This window comes from Gossypium arboreum, chromosome 10 (genome assembly GCF_025698485.1).
Source record: "Gossypium arboreum isolate Shixiya-1 chromosome 10, ASM2569848v2, whole genome shotgun sequence".
Taxonomy (NCBI): domain Eukaryota; kingdom Viridiplantae; phylum Streptophyta; class Magnoliopsida; order Malvales; family Malvaceae; genus Gossypium; species Gossypium arboreum.
In genome coordinates, this window is record NC_069079.1 from 95,286,805 (window position 1) to 95,301,633 (window position 14,829).

Genomic DNA, 14,829 nt, shown 5'->3' on the forward strand with positions numbered 1-14,829 from the left:
CACACACCATTTACATGAACATTTGACCCATTTTACCCCATATCAATTTACCGAACTCTTCATCTATTCATGCTCTCATCACCACAACATCAAAACACCAACCAAAAAAAAGACAACACCCATGGCGAATATCATCTCCATCAATAGTAAAATTCAAACCATGGCTAGGTAGAACTTAAACTAACAACTAAAACATGCATGCATCTCATGGAATATCATCAAACATACCTTAGTCTAGCAACCACCATAGCCGATTTTTCTCAAGCTCTTCCCCTTCTTCCCTTTCTTCTATTCGCTAAGAAAACCAAAGGATGAATAACAACTTTTTTTTCTTTCTTTCTTTGTTTTGTTTCTCTCATACACGGCAAGGGGGGGAGCATCCACACTCATTTTTTTTCATTTCTTTACCCATGCTCTTATTTTATTATTTCTAACATCCACCACTAGCAAAACATGTTTAAGACATGTTTTCTTTTGCCCATCTTCATTACCATGGCCGGCCACTTCCTTTTTTTTTTGGGTAAATTGACATGCAAAACCATTCTTTTGCATGCATGTACTATTAGACCATTGTAAGATTAGCCTATCACCTTTCAACAATGTTTCATATAAGTCCATTTTAATAAATTCACATAGAAATGATCAAATTAATGCATGCAACTTTCACACATGCATTTACTAACATCATAAACATAGAATATAACTTTTAATTACTTATAAGACTCGGTTTAGTGGTCCCGAAACCACTTTCCGACTAGGGTCAAATTAGGGATGTCACAGAAACACTGTCGATGCTTTCACAATTACAGATATTCATCATCCAAGCCATTCATTTCATTTCAATAGCATATAAGCAAAAATAAATTGATTCAAACACATTTATTTGTATATCGACTTACCTCGTACAGAAATGAATGGAAACGAGCGACTATTGAACGACTTTTGTTTTCTCCCGATCTGATTTCGTTTTCTTTGGTTCTTGATCTAAATAAGTTCAAATTTAATTTAGTCAAACTCACATATATTCAAATCAATCCAAGAACACATATTTAGGGCATTTTACAAATTAACCCTCACATTTTGACATTTTGACATTTTTACATTTTAATCCCTAATTCATAAAATCACAAAATACACCAAATTTCCATATACACTTCCTTAGCCGAATATACATGGTGTTCATATAAGTCCGAAGATTTCATTTATTTCATATTTTAGTCCCTCAGAATCTCATTTTCACAATTTAGTCCAAATTACTCAAATTCATAAAAAATTCACAGACAAAATATACTAACCCAACACATATCTTTCAATTTCCATCAACTAACTTCACAAAACTCATAATTTCATCAATGACATAACTTAACATCATCAAAAAAATCAAAAATTGAAACATGGGCTTGATAGACCACTAAGCAACAATCACAAAAACGTAGAAATTATCAAAAACAAATCAAAACACATACATTAATCAAAGAAATCAATGGTCGAACCATAGCTTGTATTTTTCTTTCTTTTTCTTTGTGTTTTTCGGTGAGGATGAGCATAAAATGAACTAATTTCATTTTTTTAATTTAATTAACATAATAAGCCATTTACTAAATTAGCCTTATTATTTTCATGATAATTCCACTAACTAATGTCCATCCATGTCATTTCATGAATTCAATGGTCCATTTACAACATAAGGACCTCACATTTAAAGGGACACATCAAATAGGCACTTTAACAAACAGCAGGCAACTTTTACATTTTGCGTGATTAGGTCCTTTTATCAAATTAAGCACACAAACGATCAATTTTTCGTACGGAATTTTCACACATACTAATTCACATATAATAAACATGGAAAATAATGTTAAAATATTTTTCTGACTCAAATTCGTGGTCCTGAAACCACTATTCCAACTAGGGTCTAAATCGGCTATGTATATACATTCAATCAAATCAACCACGACCAAGGCTTCAATACCTCATTCACATGCTATCATTGATTATATACAAACATCACATATATCTCAATTCAAATAAAGTAATTTCCCACATCCATGAAAGACATCATCATATGCATAAATACTTAAGTTAATGTTAGCCAATTTCAATGGTCATTTACAAGATGAATTATCAATCAACATAAGCCAACACATTTGGCAAAATCAATTATGATACATAACAAAATGACCAAGTCCCTATACATACCATAACTCAAAATATTGAAATAATTAGTACACAAAATATTAAGTTGATAGTGTGGCTAGATCTCCGACAATCTCCGATCCCCGAGTTGGATTGGTGGCACTATAAGATAAGGGAAAAGAAAAGGGAGAAAGCTATAAATCTTAGTGCAAATAATAAGCATTATAAACTCACATTTAATATACAATTAACTTCAAGTAAATTAACATAAATGTTATTATAAACTCATAATCAAACTTACTCAATCACAACTTTACCGAGGGATTCATCACATATCGAGCTGATTAAGCATGAGTTTTATGTACATACTTGTACCAATTTACAACATACCATAGTCTTTTACAACTTTGACATTCTCGTTGTATTTCCCGTTGAACCACTTGGAATACTAAAAGATACTCGAGACTCTCGCACACATAGTACCATACCAATGCCATATCCCAGATATGGTCTTACATGGGATCTCGTATCAATGGTAATAGCCTAGCTATGGTCCTACACAAATCCTCAAATCGATGTCATATCCCAGATATGGTCTTACACGTAATCTCAAATAACCCTAATGTCATGACATTTGTATCCTATCTATTCCTAAGGTACAACGGAGATTTCTTACTTATCAAACTTTGTCGATCATGTTCAAGAGCAAATCACAATTCATACAATATTAAAGCAATTAAAGCAAAAATAACAATGCATTATTTACATACGAACTTACCTCGTTACAAAAATAGTAAGAAATGGACCTAATCGTCAAATACTTTATTTTTCCCCCGATCTAGGTCCTAACCTCATTTCTCTTGATGTACTAGCAAATTTTACTCATTTATTAATCACATTACACAATTCAGTCCAAAACTTACATTATGGAAAAATTACATTTTTGCCCCTAAACTTTGACATATTTATGTTTTGGTCCCTATGCTCGTAAAATGAAATCTATTCAATTTCATCATGACCCAGGCCTAGCTGAACCTCTTTCATGCTTATAACAGCCCCTATTTTCCATTTAATCACACTTTTATATACATTTTGAAATCTTTTTACAAATTGGTCCTTTTGACATTTTCATCAAAAATCACCTAGCAAAAGTTGTTTATCTAACATTAAACTTGCATAATCTACCACTAGACATCAAAATACACAAATATATAACATGGGTCAAACCCTAGACCTCAATCACCTCTCAAATTAATGGTAGAAATAGATAAATCGAGTGATAATGACTTCAAAAATGTAAAGAGCATTAAAAACGGGGCAAGAATGAACTTACAATTGAGCTTGAAAAGTGGCAAAACCCTAGCTGTCTTCCTTGCAAGTTTCAGCCAAGCATGAAGAAGATGGACTAAATTTTGGCTTGATTTTTGGTTTTTAATTCATTTAATTACCAAATGACCAAAATGCCCTTTTCTCAAAACACTAAAATTCTCTTACCTCATGTTTATTTTTGTCCAACTTAAAGTAAAATGGTCTAATTACCATCTAAGGACCTTTAATTTAAAATTTCATAGAAATTAGACACCTCTAGCATGTAGAACTCAACTTTTGCACTCTTTACAATTTAGTCCTTTTTTGCTAAATTAAGTGCCCAAACATCAAAATTTTCGAATGAAATTTTCACAAAATCACTCCGTAAAATTGTAGACCATGTAAATTTAATAAAAATAAGTTTTTCTACATCAGATTAGTGGTCCAGAAACCACTGTTCCGACTAGGCCCAAAATCGGGCTGTTACAACTCTCCCCCATTTGGGGATTTTCACCCCCAAAAATCTTAACAGAAAATAGGTTCAGGTACTGTTTTCTTATAGCATCATTAGGTTCCCATGTAGACTCTTCGACCCTATATCATTGCCATAAAATTTTCACTAGGGTTATACTTTTATTTCTCAACTGTTTAACTTCTCGAGTTAAGATCTTGATCAGTTCTTCACCATACGTCATATCCAGTCAAATCTCAATATTTGATGGAGGAATCACATGTGAAGGATCAGAACGATATTGTGGCAACATTGGCACATGAAACACATTATGAATTCTTTCTAACTCTGTTAGTAAAGCTAACCGATATGCCACTGGTCCTATTCTTTCAATAACCTCATACAGCACAATGAAACGTGGACTCAACTTGCCTTTATGACCAAATCTGAGAATTTTCTTCCACAGAGATACTTACAAAATACTTTATCACCAACTTGACACTCAATCTCTTTTCTTTTCAAATATGCATACGACTTTTGTCGATTTGAAGCTGCTTTTAAGCAATCACGGATTACATTTACTTTTTCTTCGATTTCTCTAACCAAGTCAACTCCGTGAATCTATTTCTCACTAAGCTCGGTCCAATGCAAAGGTGTTCGGCACTTACGGCCATACAGTGCCTCATAAGGTGCCATCTCAATACTCGATTGAAAACTGTTGTTATAGGAAAATTTGACCAATGGTAGATATTTTTCCCAACTATCCTCGAATTCTAGAACACAACATCGGAGCATATCATCGAGTACCTGAATTGTTCTTTCAGACTGACCGTGGGTTTGTGGATGAAATTCTGTAACACCCATAACCCGTATTCGTCACTGGAATAGGATTACGAGGCATTACTGATCAATCACAACATATAATATACATTTTTCATACATGATTCAATTTCACATAAATATCAATCTAACATAATCATATTGTCCCTTATAAGGTTCTACGAGACCTTAAAACATGCTTAAACGATGTTCGGGACTAAATCGATAACATTTGCAAACTTTGAGAAAATTATAATATTTTCAAGCATTTAGGGGTCATACGCCCGTGTGAACAGGCCGTGTGCCTCACACGGCCACCAGACATGCCCGTGTCACGAATTGTGTGAAAACGGGGCATACATCTGACCTGCACTACACGGCCGGGGACACGTTTGCATGCCAAGGCCGGAGGAAATTTGGAAGGGTTACTGACTTGGGTCACACGGCCAGCCACACGCCCATATGCCAGCCCGTGTGCCACACACAGCCAGTAGACACGCCTGTGTGTCTAGGGCATGCCAAACTTGTGAGGTATACTGACTTTATTCAAAGGGCTACCTAAGGAGACACACGCCCGTGTGGCTTGGGACACACTCGTGTCCTCAACCCATGTAACTCTCTGACTATGACATCATCATCAAAATAAAGTCACTCGGCTGTATCATACGCTCGTGTGTCTAGATCGTGTAGTACATTAAAAATAACTGAATTTTTCATAAAATGGTACTGACTTCGCACGGCCAGAGCACACACCCGTATGGGTAGGCCGTGTCTCTCACACGGCCAAGACACACGCACATGTCTTAGCCTGCATGTTTACTACTGGGCATACTGTGTAATAGCCCAGTTTTTGGCACAGTCAGAACAATAGTTTTGGGACCACTAATCTGAGGATGGAGAAATTATTTTTAATATTATTTTATGTGTTGTGGCATGATTATATGAGAGTATGAAAATTTTTGTGAATTATTTTTAGCGATTTCATGCTTAATTGTGAAAAATGACTAAATCGCATAAAGTGCAAAAGTCCTATTTTGATAGCTAAGGGTGTCAAATAGCTAGAGAACCAAAATTGGGGGTCTATAAAGGGAAAATAGTCCCTTAATATAGAGGTGGAAGGCCATAGGGACAAAAAGGGATTAGAAAGTCAAAGTTAGGTGGCCTAATTTGATTAAAATAAAACCTAAGAAAAAGGCTATCATCATTTTTGTTTTGCTCCTTTTTCTCCACCGATTTTTCCATGGAAGCTTGAAAAATTTCAGCAACTTAAAGCCTTTGCAAGTAAGTGATTTTGAAGGCATTTCTTGAATATTTTTGTACTTTTAGAACCCTTGTAGCATGAGCTTTCAAATAAGGGGACTATTTTGCAAAATGATTGAAAGTCTTGGGTTTTACCATGAGAGTGTTCATGTTGTTTTCTAAAATTTTATGGAAGAAAATGAATCATGGTTGTGAAGTAAAAAAATTTTGTGAAGTAGTTTTCATGGAAACTCTAACCAATGACCATTTTGCATAAGTTGTAAAATAGTTGATAAATGTGTGAAATAATGAGAATTGTGGGCTGCTCCTAGTATAAAAAGTATTTAGCTAGGCTTGAGTAATGAGAAAATATGATAAAAATTGATTTTCGGGTCTAGGGGTAAAATAGTCATTTTGTGAAAGTCTAAGGGCAAAATGGTTATTTTGCCCAATTATGAATTGATGAGTACCTAGACAAAAAAATGATTAAATTTTTGAATTTTTATCATTGTAGATAAAGAATTACAAAATCCGGGCCTAGACCGGGGAAAAGCAAAACAAGTGGACTAAGCCAAACTAGTCGTCTACATTTTGTAATCCGAGGTAAGTTGTATGTAAATAATACAACTACATTGTTATTATATGTGTTTGAATTGATATAGCATAAATTGCTTGTTTATGGAAATGATTATGTATGATGAACATTGAGATAGTAGAACTCCCATTTGAACCTTAGGAAATAAATCAGATATTCATGCCATGACATCCGGGTTATTTGTGTGCTAATGTAAGACATGTCTAGGACATGCATCGGCCACATTATGAGAGCTAGTGTAAGGCCATGTCTAGGACATGGCATCAACATTGAGACGAGAGCTAGTGTAAAACATGTCTAGGACATGCATCGGCTACGAGATGTGTTAGTGTAAGACCATGTCTTAGACATGGTATCGACATGTATAGAGGTGTCAGTGTAAGACCATGTCTGGGACATGGCGTCGGCCTTATACCCTATGTTTGAGGCTTAGTGAATATCCGATAGTATTCTAAATGATTCAACGGTGACAGTTACAGTTTAAGTTAAACGAGAAAAGTATAACCATGTTGTGAGTGGTATAGGTACCTATTTGGTATGTATGAGATGTGAGCTCAATATATGCTATGTGAATTGTATTGGATAGTGATGAGTAAGTTGTGCTTATGCTTACTTTTGTATTACGAGCATGATGATGAATGTTAAAGTTATTGTTATATTTATTTGCATGCAACTTACTAAGCTTTATACTTACCCCCTCTCATTTCCATTTTCTTATAGTGCCACCTAATTAGCTCGAGGATCATCAGACGTTGGAGGCATCGATCACACTATCAACCAAAGCACTTGGTATAGTTGGTTTTATTATTTTGAATATGGCATGTATAGGGCTTAGAATTTTGAGTTTTGTGTCAATGTTAATTTGGCCAAATGTGTTGGCTTGGGATGAATCCCTTCATTTTGTATAAAGCCTTGGATAATGGATAATGTTCATTGTTGATATATGCAAATGATGATATTTTCATGGATGAGTAAATTACATGAATGAGATAATGCATTGTGTGGCTAATTAGACCTTGTATTGTTGTGTGGATTCAACATATTAGATGTTGTATAGGTTAGTGCAAGTAAGGGTGGAAAAAAGGCTTGGTAAATAGCCTTATTTTGTCCACACGGGTAGACACACGGCCCTTTGTTTAGGCTGTGTGTAACACATGGTCAGCCCATGGGCGTGTTGCTTGGCCGTGTGTCCCCTGCAGGTAAAATTTGCAAGTCAGTATGCGTGGTAGTAAACACAGGCAGAGACATGACCGTGTGTCTCAGCCGTGTGGACGACATGGCCTCTGGCCACAGGCGTGTGCCTGGCCGTGTGCCCTAAATTGGATGCTAACTTCAGAAACAAAATGTCAAGGTTCTTAAACACGGCCTAGGACACGAGACTGTCATGGCTGTTTGAGGGACACAGGCCATAGACATGGGCGTGTGTCAGGCCTTGTGAAAACCCCTGTAGGTTCAAATTTAGAATTTAATTCACACGGGCATGGGACACGGGCATGTCCCTAGATGCTTAGGCCATGTGTGTCACACGAGCAGCACGGCCATATTATGATGACCGCATGGGAATGTTGCCCTTCTACAAGAGTTATTTTTCTAAAGTTAGTTAAAAGACCCGAGTTGGTCCCTAATGGTTTCCAATGGATGTTTGGGGCCTTGTAGGCCCATATTAAGGAGTTTAAACAAAGTTCAAAAAAGTTTTAAATTTGATCGAGTCTTAATGACATCTATATTAAAGTGTGCTAATGCCTCGTATATCGTCTCGGCATAGGGCTCGGGTGTAGGGTGTTTCATACTGACTTGTAAAACTAGGATGCAGGGGACACAAGGCTATGCAACACGCCCATGGGGGCAGACCGTGTGTCACACATGACCTAGACACATGTCCGTATGTCTACCTGTGTGGACAATTTAGAGGCTATTTTCTAAGCCAATTGCCACTGTCGCTCATCCAGATTCTCAAACATGTTTCATAGCATGCAACATAGCATATTTAAACACTCAATATCCACTGCCATGGCATTTTCATGGCTTCAAAAATATCATCCTAAAGCACATTCAATTAGTCACACCATTTAGAGGCATTCCATACCAATTTCATGCATAACAAAATTTGTTATCCAAATTCCATAATACATATTCATGACCATGATCTTCTTAAGCCATTAAGTCATTTCTTATCTTCTAGCATCTAATCCATAGTTCATCATACATTCACCAAGCAATAACATATCACATCATCAAGGCATTAGCACATGCATGCATAGGTAATTAGATTACAACCCAATAATCAAATATAAGCCATGTCACATGGCCATTACAAAATGAATCATCAATATTAGAAGCCTTTACACTTGGCCAAATTAGCATGACACATATCACAAAATAACCAAGTCCCCTATACATGCCATACTGAAGTTATCAAATTCACTATACCCAATATTCTTTTGATAGTGTGATCAAATACTCTAACAGCTTCCGATCCCCGAGCTAGCTTGGCATAACTACAAAGGATGGAAAGGAAAAAAGGTAAGCATTAAAGCTTAGTAAGTCCACATGCAAATAATATGCAATGATAGTAAGCAATCATCACACAAGACATAATAACATAACCATAAACATTATTCATCATTCAAGCATTTTGACTTATTTATCAAGTGTTTATATATATATATACTTTCTCATCACAATTCATCTTTTATCAAGGCATTGCTCAAGAGCTTATCGTACATACCTATACTTACCCAAAGTATATCATATGATCATACCTTCTTTAACATGCCCTCATTGGGACTTTCATCACCTCATCCATTGCATTACCTGTTGAACACTCGGAATACTATTGGATACAAGGAAAACTTGCACATAACTTCCACATATACATACATAGCCAAAGCTACCTTATAACATGTAACGCTTGCAAATGAGCTACTCACGTTACATAAGCTATCAATCAAGGTATAACTAAACGAGCTGCTCATACAAGCTGTCAAGTATCCGGACCACTCAGGACTACTTAGCCACTGGTAGGACACACAAGACCAGTACCCGAAACCAAATTACATGTCTCTCATAGACCATGAACTCAAACCACTCAATGAGTTCAGAGGTCACATATTTATATCACGAACCCAGACCGCTCAATGAGTTCGGATTCCTTAATTCCTACTAACGAGGCACTTGTATCCTAGACTATTCCTAAGGTTCAAATGGGGTTTCCTAGCTTGTCGCATCACTATTGAACTTACTCATGGAATATCAAAGCATTAAAACATGTAATACATCACATTATTTACACATAAATTTACCTCGGTACAAAATGATGATAATCGAGCCTATTGTCAAAAACTTTATTCTTCCCTCTATCAAGACCCGTATCACATTTTTCATGATCTATAATGTCAAATTGAACTTGTTTAATAATCACATTGTCCAAATATTCTTTTTACCCCTAACTTTTCACTTATTTACAATTTAGTCCCTAAGCTCGTAAAATGAAATGCATGCATTTTCTTTATTACTCAAGCCTAGCCAAACTTTTCTTTTACTCATAACGGCCTATATTTTCATCAAAATCAAATTTTTATCACTTATTTTACATCTTTTTCAATTTATTCATTTTTAGTGGTTTTCATGAAAAATCATCTTGTGAAAGATGTTTATCACACACTAAACTCTCATATTCCTCCATAAATCATCAAAATACATCCATGTCACACATGGGTAAATTTTCATACATAAACCCTACTTCAAAATAAGGGTAGAAAGAGCTAATCAAGCTACAAGGACTTAAAAAATGTAAAGTACATTAAAAACGGGCTAGGGAACACTTACTATTGACTTGAAAAGATGAACCTTGAAATTTTCGGTAATGGGGGAGGAAGATGGAAACAAATTTTGATTTATTTTCCCTTTTCATTCTTTTATTTTCCAAATGACCAAAATGCCCATAAGGCCTTTCTTTCAAATTTTTCCTATACATGTCCATTTTTGTCCAAACTTTTATAAATTGGTCAAATTGCTAATTAGGACCTTATAATTTATAATCTAAAGCAATTTCATGCTAAAAGCTTCTAGAACACAAGCTTTGCATCTTATTCAATTTTGTCCCTGATAAACCGTAAATTATACATATTTTTACCCCATGTTTAATGCATTTTATGGATGATTTCTCATTAGAATTAGTGAATTTGATGCTCCTAATGCTTTACTTTCATATTTTATACTTAGGAGAGCATAGAAGAGTGAAAAGAACGAGAAACAGGCCAAAAACGGAGAAAATGGGCCAAAGTACAAGATCAACACGGCTTAGACCTCCTTACAGAGGCAGACCACACGGCCGTGTCAATTTGCAAAACTCGAACACGGCTTGAAGTAATCGAGCACGGGTGTGTCACATGGGCGTGTCTCTGTCAAGCCCAAGTTAAGTCCAATTTAGAAAAGGCCACTTTTGAGGGTTTCTAGGCATTCTAAAGCCTATAAATACACACTAGAAGAGGAGGAAAAGAGAGAAGGAGAAGAGGGGTAAGGAATTACCCTAAGGAAGCCGATTGATCCATCTCAGAAGCCAGATTCATCATCAAGACTGAATATCTCTCCTCAATTTCCCTTCTGGAGTTTTGGGTTTTCTTTATGTTTTGTATTCTTTATTTTTCTGAGATGTTTTCTTATTTAGTTATGAACTAAACCCCGAAATACCTAAGGGGAATGAAACCTAAGACGAATCTTGTTATTACTTTTTGAATCGTATGATAAATATTTAACTTGTTCTTAATTATGTGTTCTTAATTCTTATTTTGATATCCCAGGATACTAATTCAAGACACGCTCTTATTCAGAGGAGGAATAGACCCTGTTTAAGAGTACTTTTGTCATAATTAAGCGGAGTTGATTGCGCGCCTAGAAATAGGATGACAAGATTTTGCCAGATTAGGGTGAAACCTATTAGGGGGATCCAAAGATCGAGTTAATGCAACCTTAGACTGTTAATTTAAGAAACGTCTCGGTTATTCAATCTAGGGATTAGACATTATTAGTCTTGAATAGGGATAATAACATAACTTAGGGATCTCTACGGAACAAGTTGAATGAATAAATTGTCCGATTCGAAGGCAGAATAACAAGTAAAGTCTAGGTGGATTTTTCCTTAGGTATTGTCTCAAGTCAATCGATTTTCCCAAAAGCAATTCCCTAATTCTTTATTCTATGCGTTCTTAGTTTAAATAATTAGTTAATTAAAACAAACCCGTTTATTCATAGGCTAGATAATAAAAAGATAGTTATTACTACTACTTTTGGTTCCCTTGGGTACGATATCCCAGTCTTGCCATTACTATACTATTGTTCGATAGGTGCGCTTGCCTTTTCGTCATGATAATAGTTAGTCTAGGTTTGATCTTCATTATAAATATTTATTACTTGTTACGAATCACTGCGATCAAGTTTTTGGCGCCGTTGCCGGGGAACTAAAATATTAGGAACACTAAATTTTTATTACTTTAGCCATTTATTTTTCTTGCAATTTCATTTTATTTTCTTATTTATTAATTTACTTATTCTTTCTCTTGGCATGTTTTTTTATAGTTTATGACTAGGAGAAACTCGTTAGGACCATTACTTTTTGAAGAAGAAATCAACTACATAGTTCACAGAAATCAAAGAGAGTTAAGGCACAGCTTACGATACACGAAGAACGAGCAAGAAGACGAAACTCAACCCCCAACTAAAGAGATGGATGAAAACCAAAACAATCAGCTACCTCCTGCAATTGTTGCTAATCAAAATCCTGCTCCACGTACTATGTATGACTATACTAAACCCTCTTTAACAAGAACTAAATCTAGTGTTGTTAGACCTACTATTTCTGTGAATAATTTCGAACTAAAACCTAACACTATTCAGATGATACAACAGTTTATTCAATTTGATGGCTTGCAGGATGAATATCCCAACACTGACTTAGCAAATTTCCTAGAATTTTGCGATACATTCAAAATCAATGGCATTTCTGATGATGCCATTTGTCTTCATTTATTTCCCTTTTCACTGAGAAACAAAGCTAAACAGTGGTTGAACTCGTTACCACAAGGGTCTATCGCTACTTGGGAACAAATGACCAAGAAATTTTTACTAAAATATTTTTCGCTGGCTAAAGCGGCTAAATTGCGTAATGATATCTCTTCTTTTGTGCAGATGGATTTAGAAACACTTTATGATGCATGGGAGAGATACAAGGACTTACTGAGAAGGTGCCTTCACCATGGGTTACCTCTTTAGCTGTAAGTTCAAAAGTTCTACAATGGTGTGAATCCCTCGACAAGACAAATGATTGACGTAGCTGCTGGTGGAACCATCAACAATAAAACACCAGAAGATGCCTATGAAATCATAGAGGAGATGTCACTGAATAACTATCAATGGCAAGTTGTGAGGACAAAGCCAACAAAAACAACCAGTGTTTATAACATCGACTTAGTTACTATATATCAAATCAGGTAGAACTTCTCAATAAAAAGATTAATAGTTTTCTTGGTTCTACGCGGGTACATCCAGTAATGAGGTGTGACTCAAGCGGAAGAGGTGTGCATACAGAATAGCAATCCTTCAATCCCACAACCGAAGAGGAACAAGTCAACTATATGGGTAACAATAACTTTAGATCTCAAAATAACTCGTACAGTAATACTTATAATGTAGGTTGGAGGAACCACCCCAATTTCTCCTAGGGTGGTCAAGGGAATCAAAAGCCACAAAATCCTCAGGGCTTTTAATTGCCACCTTATCAATAAGAAAAAAAGCCAAACCTTGAAGAGATGCTCTCTAAATTCATCTCGGTGTCAGGAACCCGTTTCCAAAATACCGAGACAGCACTTAAGAATCAAATAGCATCGATCCAAGGACTCGAAACTCAGATAGGCTAGCTGTCCAAATTAATCTCCAAACGACAAAAAGGTAGCCTACCAAGTAATAGTGAACCTAATCCGAGGGAACACCTCAATGCAATTAGCACTCAAAATAAGGAAGGATTCGTTGCACCTGAGCTAGAATTACAACAAGACAACGCAATGAACAATGGTCGAGAAGAGGTAAACAATGATGATCCCAAACAGGTAAGTATGAATGATGAACCTCGTGTGCCATATCCTAAAGTGATGATGAAAGATAGAACAGACAAACAATTCGGTAAGTTTGTCAAACTCTTAAAGAAATTACATATTAACTTACCCTTTATTGAAGTTCTTTCGCAAATGCCCAACTGAGCAAAATTCTTAAAGGAACTTCTGAGCAAAAAAAGGAAATTAGACGCTACATCGCATGTGGAGCTCAATGCAGTTTGCTCAGCTATTCTAAAGGATGAGCTACCTAACAAATTGAAAGATCCAGTGAGTTTTACAATTCCTTGCTTAATTGGTAGTTTATCTGTAAATAATGCTTTAGCTGATCTAGGGGCAAGTATAAATGTTATGCCATATAATATGTTTAAACGACTAGGTCTCGGTAAACCCAAGTAGACTAGGATAAGCATACAATTGGCTGACAAAACAGTTAGATTTCCTAAGGGTATTATTGAAGACGTTCTCGTTAAGATTGAAAATTTTTTTTACCCAGTAGACTTTGTCGTCTTAGACATGGATGAGGATAATGAGGTACCTTTAATTTTAGGGCAACCCTTTTTGGCAACTGCCAGAACCATTATTAATGTAGGCACAAGAGAGCTAACGCTTCGTACAGGTGACGACGCAGTAACACTCCAAGTACGTGATTTAGTCAAAACCCCTAAGACTCAGGATAATGCTATAAAACCTATCAATGATAAAACTAATATTCAATCATCTTTGCAGGAACCTTCTCGAACCAAGACAATAGAGACAGTGCGCTACTATCATGAAGAGAACAAAGACATCCATGAAGAACGAAGCCTACGGATAAAGGAGCCAGACGAATAGCAAGAACACAAAACGAGAATACATGGTAAACCAAAATTATACAAAAATAAGCCCGATGCCTCTCTTAATCAACTGAAGGTCAGTGATACAGTCTTACTAGATGCTGTTGATCCTCACATTGTCACTACCACACCAAATGAGGAAATCCCTCTTACGGTACTTAGTATTTTTCCATTCGGTACAGTGGAGGTAAGTCATCCTAAGTTTGACACTTTTAAGGTAAACAACACTTATTTAAAACCTTATTTTAAGATTGATTGTGACAGCCCTAATGTGACCCTAGTCGGGAAGTGGTTTCGGGGCCACAAAACCGAGTCATAAAAATAATTAGCTGTCATATT

At 35.9% G+C, this 14,829-nt stretch overlaps 1 non-coding gene across 1 annotated transcript; it reads right to left on the reverse strand.

Annotated features, from left to right (window-relative positions):
- Positions 1–12,701: 12,701 nt before the first annotated feature.
- On the reverse strand, positions 12,702–12,808 carry LOC128283132 (small nucleolar RNA R71). The gene has a single exon (XR_008273473.1). It is a non-coding gene; the product is annotated as a small nucleolar RNA R71 (small nucleolar RNA).
- Between the last annotated feature and the right edge of the window lie 2,021 nt (positions 12,809–14,829).